The sequence below is a fragment of the Martes martes genome (genome assembly GCF_963455335.1).
Source record: "Martes martes genome assembly, chromosome: 9".
NCBI classification, from domain to species: Eukaryota; Metazoa; Chordata; class Mammalia; order Carnivora; family Mustelidae; genus Martes; species Martes martes.
The window spans coordinates 13037779-13052486 of NC_137896.1; the positions used below are offsets into that span (position 1 = coordinate 13037779).

Consider the following 14708-nt stretch of genomic DNA (forward strand, 5'->3'; position numbering starts at 1 on the left):
GAGTCACCTGCCGGCGGCGCCTCTCTCTCCCATCCCCCCTGCTGTCAGGGTCATTCCCGATGGGCTCCCACGCGGCCTCAGATGTGTCTCCATGTGGGGTCAGGGTGACGATGCCCGACGGCTTCTGAGATTTCCCTTCTAGGCGCCCCTAGTTTCTACTAGCCCTCTCCCCTAAACGCCCCCGCAACTGCGACGGTGCTCAGCGTTGCCAGATCCGGGAATGGCAGCAAGAAAGGAGATCCCCTCCCAGCCTTTCCCCTTCCAGGGAGGCCTGGAAGACTGCAGGGAAGTGGCGCACACTGTATAAAACCCACCATGAGAGCCGACATGTTGGTTGTCTCTTTACTACAGTCTCTCTGTGGATGCCGTCATACTCCTCTCGATATGTGCAATATCACGGTGACCTCACAAGAGGATTAATTATAAAAACAAACGCACAAACAAAACCCCATGATGGCCTATCGTTACCCCGGAAATCTAGGCCGCCATTAAAAAAGTAAAGTCATGGGGCGCCTGGGTGGCTCGGTGGGTTAAAGCCTCTGCCTTCGGCTAAGGTCATGATCCCAGGGTCCTGTGATCGAGCCCCACATCGGGTTCTCTGCTCGGCAGGGAGCCTGCTGCTTCCTCCTCTCTCTCTCTGCCTGCCTTTCTGCCTACTTGTGCTCTCTGCTGTCAAATAAATAAATAAAAATCTTAAAAAAAAAAAAAAAAGTAAAGTCATGTGGGAGTTCCCGATGTGAAACTATCACCAAGATATGAAGTAACAACTGTGCAGTACAAAGGTCCCTTCTTTTTCCGTCTCCCCTATACACAGGCTGTGGTGGACTGTGGGACTCTTCACCCATATTTGGGGTCTCTTCCTGGAGCGCTTCTCCCTGCAGGAGGATGACCCACACCGGGCATTGGCACACTACATCCACGGGCCCAGTCTGGCCTCCTGCTTGTTGGCGTATGGCTCATGAGCTAGGAATGAATTTCCACATTAAAAAAAATTTTTTTTGAGAGAGAGAGAGAGAGTGCATGTGTGTGCAAGTGGGGGGAGGGGAAGTGGGAAGAAAGAATCTTTGGCAGGCTCCACACCCAGCATGGAGCCCGATGCAGGGCTCAACCCCATGACCCCGAGGTCATGACCTGAGCCGAAATCAAGAGTTGGACACTCAACCAACTGAGCTACCCAGGCGCCCTGACTTTTTCCATTCTTCAACAGTGTGTTGTCTGTGGCAAGTTTGGCGCTTTGAAAGCAGAGGAGAGCAGGAGCCACAGAGACCAGGTGTCCTGCAAAGCCTGAAATATTTACCATCTGGCCTTTGCAGGAAAAGTCTGGCGACCCCTGAAATATACCCTCCCTGTTTTACTCAGATGTGACTGTGTGACTTGCAAATGTTATGTGAGCCGAAGTTGTGTTTCATTTCTGGTCCAAAGTTTTAAAAGCAAGTGCATAGTACTGGGTATTTACCCCAAAGATTCAGATGTGGTGAAAAGAAGGGCCATCTGTACCCCAATGTTCATAGCAGCAATGGCCACAATTGCCAAACTGTGGAAAGAGCCAAGATGCCCTTCAGCAGACGAACGGATAAAGAAGATGTCGTCCAGGGGTGCCTGGGTGGCTCGGTGGGTTAAAGCCTCTGCCTTCGGCTCAGGTCATGGTCCCAGGGTCCTGGGATCGAGCCCCGTGTTGGCCTCTCTGCTCTGCAGGGAGCCTGCTACCTCCTCTCTCTCTGCCTGCCTGTCTGCCTATTTGTGATCTCTGTCTGTCAAATAAATAAATAAAAGCTTTAAAAAAAAAAAAAAAGAAGATGTGGTCCATAGATACAACGGAATATTACGCCTCCATCATAAAGGATGAATTCCCAACTTTTGTATCAGCGTGGACAGGACTGGAGAAGATTATGCTGAGTGCAATATGTCAGGCAGAGAGAGTCAATTATCATATGGATTCACTTGTGGAGCATAAGAAATAACATGGAGGACATTAAGAAAAAGTGAATTGGGAAATTGGAGGAGGAGACGAACCATGAGAGACTGTGGACTCTGAGAAAAAAACTGAGGGTTTTGAAGGGGAGGGTGGTGGGGTATTAGGTGAGCCTGGTGGTGGGTATTAAGGAGGGAATGTATTGGATGGCGCACTGGGTATGGTGCATAAACAATGAATCTTGGAACACTGAAAAAATAAAATAAAAATAAAAACAATGAAAGCCAGTGCATGGCTGGTCATGCTCTCTCCTCTCACTTCACAAGACTAAATGCTCCAGAGACAAGATGACGTGGGTCAGAGCTGCAACAAACCAGAACAGGCATACACCATAAAAGAGAAGTGGATGACATCCTGGAGGTGTTTGTTACTGCAGCATAACCTCACCTATCCTAACTGATACATGTGAAAAATATTCGGCACGATGGCTCTCAGTTCTGGCTGCACGCTGCAATGATTGGGAGCAGGTAAAAATCCTGATGCTCAGGCCCTCTCCTGGGCCAATAAAATCAGAATTTCTGAGGATGGGGTCCAGGCATCAGACATTTTGAAATCTCTCCACTCTCCTAATTTGAATGAGTGGCCAAGGTAAGAACCACTGGTCTAAAAGGATATACAACACTCGTATATCCTTGGTAATACTCCAGGTTAATATCTATTAAGTGCTTTCTCTGTGCCACTGTACAAATTAACTCATTTAAGTCCCACAAAGACTTACGAGTTGAGCATTACTATTTTCCCATTTTACAGATGAGAAAACTGAGGCCCAAAACGGTTAGGTAACTTACTCAAGGCCCCGCAGCTAGTGAGTGCTGGGATGTGAACCCAGGTCACGGGGCCCCAGAGCAGCCCTCCTTGTGCAGAGGCCTTGGAGGGGCTGTGGTGGCAGGAGGCGTGAAGGGGACCTTGTACACGTCTTTTCCTGCTTGAATTTTTCACCAGGAGGCTGTCTCACTTCTAATATAAAAATAAATAATTAACGACATAAACCCTTCTTGACCCTGAAAAAAAAAAGGGGGAACAATGCAGCTGGTGATCTCAGCTCACACACACAACTGTGAAGAATCAAGCCCAGGAACAGAGAAATTAGGTGAAACACCTCATTAGGGCCCCAGAAGCCAAAGCTTAGCACTCCGGGTCCTGGCTTGAAGGTGGCAGGGTACTCAGTGAGAAATGAAGAAAAAACAAGGAAAGCAAACGTTTTGGGTCAAGCAGGGAATTGGTGTGTGACCCGGGAAATGGTTTTGGTGGTGGGGGGGGGTGTTTCCACACATGACTCACCCCCGAACCATTTCACCCCTGCGCGATTGTACGTTCTGAAGCCGCGCACCCAACCACGGGTGAGCAGGCTTCCGTGCGCTGGACAAGAATGAGAAGCTGCCGTCTACACTCACCCGCTGAAAGGATTTATATAGAAAAATGTCTGCTCCCAGGCCAGCGCATAAAACAGGAAAAGCAATTATTGCGTATGGGATGGGCTGTCCGTGAAAAGTATTTTGTGTAGCTAGAAGAAGGCAAATGTTCAATATTGATACAGCTGACATGACATCTTACTGATACCGGTAGGATGTGGGGAGGAAGTCTGCGTGTGCCTGATGGGGGCCAGGGTGAGGAAAGAGAGCTAAATGCTCATCCTCTAGTTTGGGAAGTCAGGGAGCATGCCTAAAATGGAAATGAAAAATCAAGAAGTAATAACATAAGCAGGTTACTTAGAAATTTGGAGATAAGTACCAAAAGAATCGGCAAGGGTTGAAAGTTGTTGCCTGTGGGCAGAAAGGAAGGGTATGTGTGGGGTCCACTGGGGACTGCTGTTTCCCCTAACACTTTCTTTTGTAGATCTATATGAGTTTTAAACTCTATGCATGTACTTCCTAGATTAAAAAAAGCAAAATTAAAAGTAAAAGGGAACATACTGAGTAATTCCCTAGAGAAAAACCCATGCAGAGGAACAGGGGACATGTAAAAAGTCATTCATTACAGAATTATTTGTAAATACCAAAGATTGAACAATTTAGCTGTCTGGCCAAAGGTTACTAGAGAAATAAAATGTAGTATATTTGTTCGGTGGAAAACTAAATTTAATTGAAAGAAATGAACCACATCTCCACGTATTAATAGGGACATGTCAAAAAAATAATACCAAGTGAAATTAACAGTTTTCTGAAAGTTATGTACTGCATGTTACTGGCATTTACTAGAAACACACACAATGCTACTACATATTTTCCATAGTCACTTTATATTTATAAGTTTCTGGAAGGATATACCCAGAGTCAGAACAGTAACTACTTCTGGAAGGCACAGTGGAGAGGACAGGAATTCGAGGTAAAGATGAACGTGAACTTTAGCACGAGCTAGAATATTCTAAATTGTTTTGAAAGAGAAGGGATTCACATACTTATCATATAATCAAAATTAAAACAAAATTTTGAGGCACCTGTCTCAGTCGATTCGTGGAATGTGAGACTCTTGATCTCAGGGTTGTATATCTGAGCTCCATGTTGGGTATAGAGATTACTTAAAAATAAAATCTTAAAAAAAATTCAAACAAAATTTTAAAAACACCCAGATGTTTCTGAGAGGAACCTTTAGAATGCCCATCTACTCCTTGAGATTCTCATTGTTTCAGGTTTTCCTAAAATCTGCCTGCATGCTGGCTGGGGATTGTTCTGAACTCTGTAGGTGGGACCTCTTTTTAAGGAATTTGATATTAACTAGCTGTAAGAGGCAGAAAAGTCTGGAATAGCCCAACTGTCCCAGGAATTAAGTAATACAAAGTGTGACCCTGAGCCAGACCACTTTACCCAAGTAGAAAATGTTTTTCCAGGATTGCAAAGACTGAGAAACTAAGGAAAAAATAAAATGGGCGGGGATTCAGCAGTAATTAACATGAAACACATCCACAGTGAGGGCAAGAGAAAGCCCCTGGTTTTGTCTCTTGCTACCTGCCCAATCTGTTCCTAATTTACTCCACAAACACACCACCTTGGTCTGTTGGTTTTAGTCGCTCTGTGCAACTTGGAGGGGGATCCTCTTTCTGATCTAGCACACCACCCTGTCAAATAAAGCCTAACATAGAGAAACCTTCACGCCACGTTCTTTAGCTACAAACAGGCCAATGACCCATTCAAACTCACTCTGACCCCTCTAATACCCGAGATCGCTGTGAGGTTTATGCAGCAGACACTCTACCAGCACTGGTCATTGTCAAAATCCCCCAGGCCACGTCCTTGAACCCTTACGCCAAGAACCTGTGTCTATAAACCCAGCCCGAACACCCCAAATCAGGTGGTACTGCATGAAAACCACTTCTTAATCATGACATACTCTTTGGATTAAAAAATCATCAGCTTGTTTAGGTTCATTTCCTAAATAAGCAACAGCATACCCAGATTGTTTTTAACAAATGATCAATTTAAACCAGAAGGGAGGACTGAAAAAAGGGATCCCCCCGCCCAAATAGGCTTCTATTTGTAACTTGTCCATCAAAGGACTGTGCTGGGGCCAGGTGGTGTTGGGTGGACGGAACGTCATCTTTATTTGACTTAACAGTTTGGGGTGGTTCTCTCCCGGAGAGGGGACAAATCAAAGGCACTGCAGATTTTTTCTACGTGTTCTAAGGAACACTGAGAGTGACGTGGCGAGCTGTGCTGTGCGAGCGTTCATTCAGGAGACGGACGTGGAGGCTCCAAGACTTGACACCCTGCCTCGGGGGGGGGGGGGGTGCTGTGGACCTGGATGCAGCTCTGGGATCTAATTATTACGCATTCCTGGTGAAGTTCTCTAACAAGAGGAGGATGGCAGGAACTTTCTCCACCTGGGCTGTTCTAAGATCTGCCCTGTGGATCAGTAACTCAGTTGTCTTGTGATGCACGGTTGTGTCTCCTAGATGGGTGGGATACGGTAAGAGCGTGAAATCGAAAATCTTTCCTAAAAGGAAAGTAATCTGATGTCAAACAAACTCGAATGAAGAAAACAGCATATGGATTCTTGGAGGTTTCCATTTCCGAACACAAAGGTTACTTGGGTTAATTAAGACGACGGTGGCTGTTTAATACCAAGTCTCCATTGTGCCCAAATTTACGAGCTCCCCATTTTTAAGCCATATTCTTGGAGGTCTACTTCCCATTCCTCTATCTATTAGAAGGCAACATTTTCATTTCAAAAGGAGTCCACGTTTTTGCCAAACAGTCATTTAAATGAGTAACTCTACCTGTCCACTATAGAAATCTCTTCTCTGAGCTAACCCTGTTTTCTGTTTTGAAGCATGTAGTGCTTTGGTTGTAGATGGTTTTAACGCACGTTTCGTTTAAAGAAGTGAGATGCGCACACTCTTTATTCAACATCACAACAACCCTTTGAACTAAAGGAGGGTTTGTCCTAATCTTATCCTGAAACTTCAGGTGACTGTGGGCCTTAAGGTTCTTTCGTGGCTGGTTGAGTGATAATGTTAACAGCTACTTTTTGAATGCTCTGGAGTAGAGACTAAGAGAGTGGGCTCTCAGCCAGACTGCTTATGGCCAACGCCAATTCCACCTCTTACCAGTTAGATGACCTTGTACAAGTTACTTAACTTCAGCACACCTCAGTTTGTCATCTGTAAAATGGGGTTACTTACCACACAGGGTTGTTGTAAGAATCAAATGCCTTTTTCAAAGCGCTCGTTATAATTGCTACTGAAAGTTTACTTTAATGGCCAGCATTACAAAAGAAAAAAAAGAATGGAAGAAATACAAGAGAATCTGTGGCCCATGGTCTGTTTTTGTAAATAAAGTTTTATTGCAACACAGTGATGTCCATTTGTCCACTTAATGTTTATGGCTGCCTCTGTGCTCCAGTGGCAGGGTTGGTAGGTACTACAGAGCCTGGCCTAAGTCTAAAATATTTATTATCTGTCTATCTCTCTATCTACCTATCTAAAATAGAGGGCAAGATCATGAGTGGGGGTTGGGGTGGGGGAGAGGGGCAGAGGGAGAGAGAGAGGCAGGCTCTCCCCTGAGTGGGGAACACAATGTGGGGCTCAATCCCGGGACCCTGGGATCACTACCTGACCCAAAGGCAGATGCTCAACCTACTGAGCCACCCAGGTGCCCGTTATTACCCCTTTACAGGAAAAGTTTGCCAATCCCCAGAATAGACGGCAAATACCCAAGTATGTCATTCACAGTAATGGTGAACTTCTATTTCAGTTGGAGTGTGTGTTTGTGTGTGTTTGAGACAGAGGGAGGGTGGGGGAGGGGCAGAGATGGGTCATGGTATAAAATGCATCTCTTCCTGAGGCCGCTTTGGGACTAGAACCCAGGTCTGACCTGACACCACAATCCTCTGGTTATGTCATGATGCCTGTCAGGGCGTCTTTGCTCTGAGGACGTGTCTACCTTCCATGGTTCAGCTGCATGACTGGAAAGAAGCGTGACGTCGCCCCTGGGATATCCTGATGGACCAGGCCCAGCATCCAGTGGTCTCCATGAGCTGAGCCATTTGGTTGGTTTCCTGTGGGCTCCTTGCTGTGAAGCTTCAGAGGTTGTCTGTCAGGAAAGCGTTAACCGGGCAGGCCAGTGTTGCTAGAACCCTTTGCATTCCTAAGCGAGTCCTCTTCAAGACTGGTCCTTGGCCCGCTCCTGACAGATGAGCCTTGGGCCGTGCAATGCTGGTTGATCAGTGTTTGCTAACAATGGAATTAGGGAGAGTGCCCGTTTTTGTTTTGGGGGGCTGGAGTCTGGGTCGCTGAGGCACTGTGTGCTTACAGCACGGAGCCCAGTAAGATCCTGGACACCAGGGTTCAGGTGAGCACCAGTGGTTGGCCACACCCGGCATGTGTGGTCAGATCAGTGCCGGCAGAAGTCACTGGAAAGTCTGTGCTCCACTGGGAGAGGATTCTGGAAGGTGGTCTCTACTTTCTCCTGGATCTTATTCCATGTGCCTTTTCCCTTTGTTGATTTTAACCTGCGTCCTTTCACTGTAATAAACTCTAACGGTGAACATAATAGCTCTTCTGAGTCCTGTGGGTCCTCCTAGCAGCTCATCGAGCCTGGGGGTGGTCTTGAGGGCCCCCGACTTGGGGTCTTCATTAGACACTTTGCAAAAACACCAACTAGTGAGGAAAAGGGGCAGTGGCATGATATTGTGCAGAGACCTAATCTCTCTGGGAATGAACTTTCAACTCTATAAATAAGCAGTTATTAATTTTTAGCAAAAATAGTACCCATTATTGGCCTCCCAGGATGATTTCATAACCCAGGCCTGGGCTGAGCCATTGTGATGGATGGTCATGTGGCCAATGGAAGCCCCTGAGAATTGGCACCAGGACGTTAGCTGTAACTGCTGGGAAAGTGGCAGCTTCTCACCCCCGGTGCGAGCTGGGAGAACTTCTGCTGGAAGTTGCCGGCAGCCATCTTTGTCATCACATTGGCAGAGCCTCCCTGACAGGGCATATAGGTTCAGACAAAATTATTTGGGGACTAGATCCCACTGTTCCTGAAGTCCCCTTTGGGACATATTGGTCATAGGAGTAGATACATTTTCCTTTTTGGCTTAAACTAATGTGTGTTGAGCTTTTGTCACTTATAATCTAAAATTCTTGACTCTGCTTGCCGTCTCCCCATGTCTGGGCAAAACTGGGTGTTTCCAACATTGCCAGTGTCCAGTGGTCAAGCTCAAATGCTTCTCTACATCTTAACAACAATCAAGTTCTGCCACGTGGCACTTCAGAAAGACTGAATGTCTTGTCTTCTGATGGAACCTCTTAACAGCCCCTTCCCAAGGTGATATAAACCAAGATCCGGTAATTATCTGGTCTGAGAGCATCAGTCTCTCTTCCACACAGCACTGTCTAATGAGGCAACTGGCTTCCTGCAAATGATGACCCCAAATTGTCTCCACTTTCAAACGTGTGTTTGAAGTGGCCATAGACAAGCAGCTCCATAGAGCAAAAATCGCCGAGAGCATGAACCATGCAGTTCGTGGGACCTGAGTTCAAAGCCTTTTTTTTTCCCCCCAAAACCCCAAGGACATGACCTTGGATGAGATGTTCATACTTCCTGGGCCTCAGTTTCCTCATCTGAATACAATCAACGAGTCCCTCCCAGGAATCCTGGAGGCTAATGCATGCGCGATGACCGGCTCCTGGTGTTTAGGCATTATTAGCAAAAAGCAGCAGGGACCAGAATCTTCCAACAGAATACTTTCCCTTCTTGGAAATTCCCATGCAATAGTTTAACCTGGTATCTTCCAGCCCACAGCCATACTCGTTACACCTCTGTAAGTTCTGTCCCACCGCAGGGCAACCGGGCTAACTTAACATTTTCCTTTAATTCAGATACCCTCCCTGCCTTTTTGTTTTTTTTTTTTTAACTTGAATGCATATAGTTGAGAAACAAGGTTCTTATCACAATGTAAATGGCAAGTCGGTTCCAGTCACTGTAACTGGGAGGTAAGCATGAAGACAAGCAGCGGTGTTGGGTCCCTGGGCTGCCTTTTTCAGCTGCTGGAGGCCACCTGCACGCCCGGTGCCCCCGCTTCAACCCCTTCCTTCTGTCCTATCTCCTGCTCTGCGCTCCGATCTCCTGCCTCCCTCTGCAAGGACCCTCGTGATCACACTGGGGCCACTTAATCACATCTACCATAGAAGGTAACAGTCACAGGTCCTGGGGACTGGACGTGGAGATCTTTCAGGGGCCACTGGTCTGCCTTCCACATCAGGCGATGATGAAATTACAAAATGCTGCTCCTCTGGGCACATCGTCTTCCGTACTAGGCTTTAAGGCGGTGGTTCTCGGCAGAGGTGGCCCAGCTCCTGGAGAAGGACTGGTGGTTTTCATGGTCATAGTAATTGGCTGGGGTGGGGTGGTTAGTAGTACTTGGGAGTGTGTGATACGAAATATATATTTGGTTTTTGTCCCCTTTCCCGGCACAGAGCTCCTAAAACCCTGGAATTTCCTAAGTGATGAGAGCACTGAAGGTGAACTGGGTGTCTTGTTCAGAACAAGACCCTTCGGACCACAGCGAGTTTATGTTAATGAAGTGCCTTTTGCAAAGTCCCTGAAGGGATGCCTGGGTGGCTCCTGGTTTTGGCTCAGGTCATCATCCCAGGGTCTTGAGATCAAGCCCCGCATTGGGCTCCCTGCCTGCTTCTCCCCTCCCTGCTACCCCGGCTTGTGATCTCTTTTTCCATCAAATAAATAAATAAAATCTTAAAAAAAAAAAAAAAAAGCCCCTAAAGATGGGGGCTGGTTGCCAGGGAAACCAACAAGGGATTAGAGGGCTGAACTTTCAGCCTCACTCCCTGACCTCTGGGGGGAGGAGGGGTGAGGGGCTGGAGGTTGAGTTCAATCCCAATGGCCACTGATTTAACCAGTCATGCTGATGTGATAGAAACTCCATAAACACCCAGTTCTACTCCTTCAGAATGGCTCTGGATTTTCCTCTCTTAAATGCAAATCTTTTTAATGAGAAGCAGGTACACGTACCACGTTCCTTCACTGTGTCTCCTATTGTCGTCAGGCCTGGGTGTTTACATATTGAAATATATATTAAAATGTGTTTTCTTTCATTTCTTTTCATTATGTTACATTCATGATATTATATTCTTTTTCTTTTAAGTTGTGAGTGGGTGGGCTGCATTATTTAGATTTTCATTTCAGGGTAGTAAATGGGGCATTTTAAGTTATTTATTTTAAAAGGGGCTTTTAAAAAAATTTTTAAAAATGAAAAAGGGGCTTTGGGTGGGGTGATCAAGTTGAAATCTGCTTTAGGAAAATCTGGCAGCAGAGCAGTGCCTCAAATCTAGAGGCCAAGTGCAACCACGCTGTCGACTGTCCCCTACCAAGATAGGGAAGCAGTTTGGAAAGGCGCTCTCTCTCTCTCTCTCTCTCTCTGTTGCTTCTCTGCTAGGCCCCATTTACTCCTATTCTACATTTCACCTTGCATCTGAGTCAACCAAAGAAGTGATTTCCCTGTCTCAAGGGGGAAGCAAGAGAGTGAATCATTCTCGGAGTTTCATTCTAGGCCCCAAACCCCTGATAACATCTAAGAAGAGTCAGATCCCGAGCTGGAGGACATTAGTTTCGAACAAACCTCAGTTGACATCGGGATCAACACCCCTGCCTTGGGTGGTTTAGGGAATAACACCTATTGTTTACCTCGATGGGACCCTACCCTGGATTCCTGAAGGAACATCTATCCCGGACCCTTGTCCAGTGTAAACCCCTAACCCCAAGCGGCAGGGAGACTCACCTTTCCTTTTCGGAGTCTCCCAGATGCCCTGTCTGTTCTACTCTTATCACTCACACTATTCAGTAAACGAGGCTCTCTTCCTCCTGGCTGTACTTGATTCCTATCCTGCACAAAGCCAAGAACTCTCGCTGGTCCTGTAGGATGCCCCCTGGGTCCTTGGGCCCAGCCCCTAAGTCACTGCAATGTGTTTCGGGGCAGGTGACTCTCTTGCGCTGGGAGGGAGGGAGCAGAGCCCATGTGGCTGCAGTTTCCAAACGTCCCCATCGGCTGCAGGACTTCAATTTTCACTTTGTCCTTACACCTCAACCTCCCCGCTTTCTTCAAAAGCAAGGGGTTAAGACAGCTTCCTCCAAATCATAATACTCATTATTAGAGCTCTCCTGGTTTTTGAGTGCCTGCTAAGTGCTAAGCCCTGTGCTTAGTGCTTTACCTTATTTCCCAGGGGCCTTTATTTATTTATTTATTTTTAAGATTTTATTTATTTGACAGAGAGAGAGAGAGAGAGAGAGATCACAAGTAGGCAGAGAGGCAGGCAGAGAGAGAGGGAGAAGCAGGCTCCCTGCTGAGCAGAGAGCCGGATACAGGGCTTGATCCCAGGACTCTGAGATCATGACCTGAGCTGAAGGCAGAGGCCCAACCCACTGAGCCACCCAGGCACCCCTCCCAGGGGCCTTTAGTCCCTCACCAGGAGAGGGAGGAAGAGAATAACTGTGTCTGTGTGCTGGGCTACATATAGAGACAGTTAGCTTCCCTTCTCCCCCAGATCTGGGGTCTATGGGGCAGCCAGAGTACTCTTTTTAAGACAAAAATCAGAACTGTTTTTCCGCATTTAAAATCCACTAACTTCCCCTGGCCCTCTGAATAAAGCTAACATCTCTTAGCGGCCACCATCGACTTCTCTCCAACCCAGCTCTCTGCTCCCTCACCTTGCCAAACCCGTTCTGGCCTCAGGGCCTTTGCACTTGCTGTTCCCTGTGCCTGGAATTTCCTTCCCCCAGGTGCTTTCATGGCTGGTTCCTTCATGACATCTGGTTCCCACTTTCAGTACCAGATAGGCCTTCTCCGATCATTCCATCTAACCCTGATGCCAACCACATTCACTCTGCTTCCCTCCCTCACCCTGGTACAGGTTTTCACAGCATTCAGCATGATCTGAAATGCTCTTTCTTATTTATGATTTTTGGTGTTTCTCCCTCAACCAGAAGGCAAGCTCTGGGAGAGCTACTGCCATGGCCCCTGAGGCTGGAACAGAGCCCAGTAAACAGCAGTTGCTCCAGGTAAGTATTTTTTAAATGGATGTCTCAGCATTTGTGAGTTTCACCTACATTAATACATTTCTCCCTTGAATCTTCTTTTCCCTGTTTTACATTAAAATCAAGATGCAAAGCCATGAAGTGACTTGTCCAGGGTCATGCTACTTGTAAGGGGCAGAGCTGGGCTGCAAACTCGTGACTATCTAAGAAACCAAAATCTTACCCACTTTCCTCGTGGACTACGTCTTCACAGGAACTAACAGCACAAAGTATTTTATTCGGGAGACGAGGCTTAAGGCAGATTATAATGAGGTTTTTCTTTTTTGCAAATGCCTGATTTAAAACTGTCGATCTCTACTTTTAATGAAATAAATGGTTCGTTTAATTAAATTGCACTTGCAAAGTTGGGAGAAATGACAGGCGGCTGCCCCGCCTCTTTCCTCAGGTCTCAGGCTGGCTCGCCTTTCTAATAACTGCTGGGCTTCTGAGAGGATAAAAGGAGGGCCCAGGGGTGGGAAAGGATCTCCCCTTATTGCCTCTGAGCATTTGTGCCTTTCATTTCCTGGACTTGATATGGAAAAGCGAAGTTCCCCCGGTAAATCCCTCATTTCTCAGCTGCCCTCCTCCCTGCCCCCCAGGCCAGGCTGCAGGAACCAGACACCTTGGCTGAGATTGGAAATCAGATCGCTTTAGCCGCCCCTGAAGGGCTCCGAATCCTTCTTTTGCCCAGCCTTGCCCCCACTTATTGGCAGCCCATAACTTTTTAGGATGTCCTTGTGGGAGTCAAAAAGGAGATGTGCTGTGGGAAGACTCATTTCGGTCACTGACTTTAGGGTCTCTTTAGAGCCATTATTGGTTATCAAAGGCAGTGCTTCTGAAAGTATTTTTCAGAAGCCGGCCATCCAACAATCGCACAAAAAACAACCCTGTGCACGCTGCCTTGTTCTCACAGTGACCCACGGTCGGTGAGTCCCAGGGGATGTCTCTTTCCTCCTAACCAGGGTGTCTCTGCTGGAACGACATGATTGGTCCTTGGACACGAGGACAGGGAAGTCCCGTCTTTGCTCCGAGCGGCTGAGAGTCTGACATCCTAAGTGTTAAACCCACTTCCAGTCTCTAAGCAGAACCAGTCCCAGAGGCAAGCCGTCCTGGACTGTCTGCTTATCTTTTCTGCTCCAGACACAGCTCGGATGCTCCCAGGGTGGGGGAGTCCTGGTGGCTTGAAAGAGGCACCTGGGAATTTCTGAACACTTAGCACGAAGCTTCTTGGATGGTGAAATGAGTTAACCCTGCTTCGTGCTCTTCATGAGGCATTTTCTTAAAGAAACCTGGGTCACAAATAAGGTTGGTGTCTGGGGACTTGGGAAGGGGTCTTCAGATACTCATGCAAGGTTCTTCAAGAGCTAATGTTTGGTTAAGAACTCTTAGTCCCTTACGTGTGTTTTGGAAAAACTTCCATAGCGTGGTCAACAGTCAAGATCACCATGATAACTAATTAATGTAGCTAACCAATTAAAAACAACGCAAATGAAGCCACCTATTAGGGGTGGGTAATTTGTGGGGCACCAGTGTGGCTCATTTGATTAAGTGTCTGCCTTTGGCTCAGGTCATGATCCCAGGGTCCGGGGATCAAGGCTCGCATCAGGCTCCCTGCTCCCCAGGGAACCTGCTTCTCCAATTCCCTCCACTTGCCACCCCCCCCCCCGCCCCCTGCCGCTTGTGTTCTCTCTGTCAAATAAATAAATAAAATCTTAAAAGAAAAAGAACTACTTTTGCATGTTTACAAAATGTCTCTAGAATAAAAAAATTGAGGATTCCATAGATCAGGGTTTTTTCATCCTTGGCACTGTTGACATTTAATCTAGATCATTCTTTGTCATGGCAGGCATCCTGGCCATTGCAGGATAAGTGGGAGCACCCCTGGCCTCTCCCCCACCAGGTGCCTGTGGTGCCCCCCCCCCCCCCAGTTCGTGACAACCAAAAATGCCTCCAGACTTTGTCACGGGGACCTGGGAGACAACATTACCCTCAGCAGAGAACCACTGCTCTAAATCATTAAAAAATAATGACAAGGCTCATCCTTAGTGTCAATGAACATTGTGTTTGTAGAGTGAGCACTCTTATTAATGAAATTAGCTTCCTAAGTGATGAACTAAATTAAATTAAAAAAAAAAAAACAAAGCAAAACCCACACCTAAATCTCCCACCCAGCTGAGTGAAAGGTGCCACTTTTGTATCCCCAGGGGCTG

At 46.9% G+C, this 14708-nt stretch overlaps 1 protein-coding gene across 1 annotated transcript in view; it reads right to left on the reverse strand.

Moving 5' to 3' along the window:
• EYA2 (EYA transcriptional coactivator and phosphatase 2) overlaps window positions 1-14708 on the reverse strand; it is an 80236-nt gene that overhangs the window by 45709 nt on the left and 19819 nt on the right. The gene's annotated exons all lie outside the window — the stretch shown is intronic.